Source organism: Danio rerio, chromosome 21 (genome assembly GCF_052040795.2).
Source record: "Danio rerio strain M-AB ecotype USA chromosome 21, GRCz13ab, whole genome shotgun sequence".
Lineage (NCBI taxonomy): Eukaryota > Metazoa > Chordata > Actinopteri > Cypriniformes > Danionidae > Danio > Danio rerio.
Genome location: NC_141041.1, coordinates 47276727 through 47280900, shown reverse-complemented (window position 1 = coordinate 47280900; position 4174 = coordinate 47276727).

Sequence of the window (4174 nt, the reverse complement as noted above, 5' to 3'; positions counted from 1 at the left end):
AGTGTGAACGTGTGTGGATGGATCCCCAGTGATGGGTTGCAGCTGGAAGGGCATCCGCTGCGTAAAACATATGCTGTATAAGTTGGCGGTTCATTCCGCTGTGGAGACCCCTGATTAATAAAGGGACTAAGCTGAAAAGAAAATGAATGAATGAATGACTTTCAAAATACGAAGCATGTTGCTAAATTTGCTGGTAGAATGCAGATGACTGACTCAAAGGAATAGTGAGATAAGAAAGAGAGAGAGAGAAAATGAAAGAGAGAGAAGGACAATTTCTTGGCTCACTCACATATTTTAGAAGCTGTCTGTGGTCATAAATATGCAAATGTAGTCCACCCCCCGTTTTTTGAATGCCCTTTGTAAAAACTGAGCAAATAAACAACAAAGTGTTGACAAATAATAGCCCAGCACTCTGATTGCGTTAGATACTGTGCTGTCCAATACCCAATATCTCTGTTTGCACATGGAGAGCATTTCAAACTGATATGTGAGAATAACCTATGAGAGCAGTGCCTCCAGCAGGGGGAGATGTTGCAACAGCTGTCCAGCATCACCACGGAGACTGTCATTCAAAAGAATAAGACAAACAGAATAAGAGAGAAGAGAAGGACAATCCTCCCAGTCATCCCACTTCATCCGTCCCTGTTCTCCTGGGATAGACAGTTTTAAAGAAGTCCCTAATGCTAGTGTGGTATAGTTTGGTAGTTCTCGTGAGACAGTACAAGAGAGAGTGGACATGTACTGAAGAGGAACGAGGCCAGGAGTGATGGAGAAGTGTGACTCTCATTACAGAAAAGGCTTTCAAAACAGTCCAACTGTGTCCGCTTGTTTATTGGAGAGACTTCACTTCAGCCAGAACTCTGGGGGGAAGGTAAATATTCATAGTGAGAGCAAAAAAAAACATTGAGAACAGTCATATTATATATCAGTAATTCTCACAAAGGGGCAACATGGTGGTTAGCACAGCAAGAAGGTCGCTGGTTCGAGTCCCAGCAGGGTCAGTTGGCATTGCTCTGTGGAGTTTGCATGTTCTCCCTGTGTTTCCTCCAGGTGCCCTAGTTTTCCCCACAATAGTGTATGAGCGTGAATGAGTGTCTATGGATATGGTGTATAGCCGGCAGCTAGCTCTCAGCAACTCTCTCATGGTCGTCCATTGAAGCTAAGCAGGACTGCGCCCGGTCAGAACCTGGATGGGAGACCACATGGGAAAGCTTGGTTGCTCACGGAAGTGGTGTTAGTGAGGCCAGCAGGGGGGCCTTAACCTGTGGTGGGTGGGTCCTAATGCCCCAGTATAGTGATGGGTATAGTGCTCAGTGAGCGCCGTCTTTTGGATGAGATGTTAAACCGAGGTCTCGACTCGTTAAAAATCCCAGGATGTCCTTCGGGGTTCAGCCCCGGCATCCTAGCCAAATCTGCTCACTGGCCTCTGTCCATCATGGCCTCCTAACCCTCCCTAAATCATAATTGGCATGGTGTGTGGTCTGGCGCAAACTGGCTGCCGTCGCCGTCATCCAGGTGGATGCTGCACACTGATGGTGAATGAGGAGATTGTGTAAAGCTCCCAGAAAAGCGCTATATAAATGTAAGGAATTATTATTATCATTATTAATATTATTTTGGATGTTTCCTAGTACTGGGTTGCAGCTGCAAGGGCATCCGCTGTGTTAAACATATGCTGGATAAGTTGGCGGTTCATTCAGCTGTGGCGACCCCTAATGAATAAAGGGACTAAGCCGAAGGAAACTTATTGAATGAATGAATAATTCTCACAACAGCTGCTTGGGTAATGTCAATATGAACCGTATGAACTGTATAACAAAAGTGTTGCTCATATTTCCAAAATCAAATCAATTTTAGGTCAGGTTTACACTAATACTTTTTCGTTTAAAAATGCGATTTAGAACGAAAACAATCCACCTGGCGTTTTATCAAACACCTAAACAACTTTCAGTCCACATTACACCGCTGAAAACGCACATCACGTGACCATACACACAATCTGGCATGCCCTGAAAGCTGCTTCAGCGTATTCTCGTGAGCTCTCAGCACACCTGCCCTGCTGAGAGTGGCTGAACATTGGCCAGGTTATCCCAAATCTTCCGGTGGATCTCATCTCTCTGGAAATTGTTAATTGTGATCTATAATTCATCTTGTGTGGACATAAATCTAGGGCCAGACGGAATCTGCAGACGTTTTTTTGCTATTTCTGCGGAGAATTTTGCTAAAACTCTGCTGATTTCTGCTGAATTATTTTGGAAGTATCATAACTAAAACCTTAATATGTGAAATAAAAATATTATCTTTTTAACTCTTAGTTAATGTTTAAAATGCAATTAGATCAACTTTATTTGTTAAACAAAGCAAGTCTCTCATGTAATATATGTACTAAAGACAGAAAATATTACTGTACAAACTGCCTTGTACATAAATCAGATGAACATTTTCATATTAGTCAATAATATTACTGTAATAATTTAAAAATTGAATAAATATAAATTTACACACATTTACTCAAGTAAATAAACAAGTTAATGATGGCTAAAAATCTGCTCGCGCGGATTCCATATGGACCTACCTATTTCTAACGACTCTTGACGACGTCTTTTGAATCTATTATCCTACTTTTTGCCAGGTAACATGATTTGGCTGAGCGCAATGATAAGTAAACATACCTATTAACTTATGTAACCATGTACACTGACTCTGCATGTTTGACTGATTGCTCGCCTTTTTGTGTACTTTATATTTTAAAAAAGCCCTGATCAGGAAGCAAATGTTTGCAGTCACGCCCCAGTTTTCAGATGTCTCTGTTTCCCCACATTGACACTGACACACATCAGCAGCTTTTTAAACCAAAGCGGCCTCTTCAGCGCTTCCAGTGGCTTGAAAACTCTGGGTTAGTGTGGGCGAAAGGCGTAACCGTAGCAAAAGTTTTGCATTTTAAAACTAAAATGTACTAGTGTGAACAGGGCCTTATTACATTTTTAGAATTGCCATATTTTATTCATAACCCACAGAAGATAAAAACAGTAGTTAATAGTTACATTAAAAAAAAAAAACAAGAACATATTTATATATTTATAACCACCTTTGAGGAATGTGGGGGTCGCGATTCACTGGCATTGTTATTTTTAACCCAGGCTCATTCCGAAAACGTAGCCTTGTGGATGTTTCTGGAGATGTCGAATTACGCCCCGGGTGGTACGTATTTTTGCAGTTTTTGTTTTTGCAAAACCAAAAGAGGTCGCTGTTTGCGCTTTTTCATATCTCAAATATCTCTTGATAGTGGGGTTCGTGCCCACGCTATTCTCGCATAAACCCACCAGAAGACGATGTCGACCAACCATCTGAATGACTGAATGATTGACTGAACGACCGGCAAATCGACAGAGCCACCCTCGTCCTTACCTAAACCCGACCTATTTTACCGATTGACCAGCTCACCCACTTACTTCCCTAAACCCAACCAACGATTTACAAAAGCCGTCCAGAAAAGAAAAAAAAGCTCTAATCTGATTTTTACCACGTTTTTGGATTTTACCATATTCTCACCCTGTTATTGAAAACATACTGTTTTTAGCTTAATATATAGTATGGAAGTATGCGATTTCGAATGTTTCCATGCAGTTGAGAATTTGTGTGTGTGTGTGTGTGTGTGTGTGTGTGTGTGTGTGTGTGTGTGTGTGTGTGTGTGTGTGTGTGTGTGTGTGTGTGTGTGTGTGTGTGTGTGTGTGTGTGTGTGTGTGTGTGTGTGTGTATGTATGTGTGTGTGACCGAGACAGTATTTAAAATGGCTGACTCCCTGATCACTGCCCTGACTTCCGAACAAGGGAGCTGATTGAGACACAACCGAGGTGTTGCTTTTCATTTTTTTGTAAATGAATGTAGTGAGCTTATATAACAGTCTCATTGACTCCTATGAGAGAATGCAGAACATTATTCCTGACACACCAGCCCAGCCACTGCCTCCAGGCCTTTTCACACTAGGCAGGTTGCTGACTGACAGAGAATCAGATACCCCACTAACAGAAGCCAAGGGCATCAATATCTCTGCAAAGCCCAGAGCGAGTCTGCTCTAAAGTGCTGGAAGCTCATCTTTCCAGCTCCCGAATAAAAAGTGAGAGGATCCATGAACCGCCATACTTAAATAAACCATCTAAGGCTTGAACGCGTT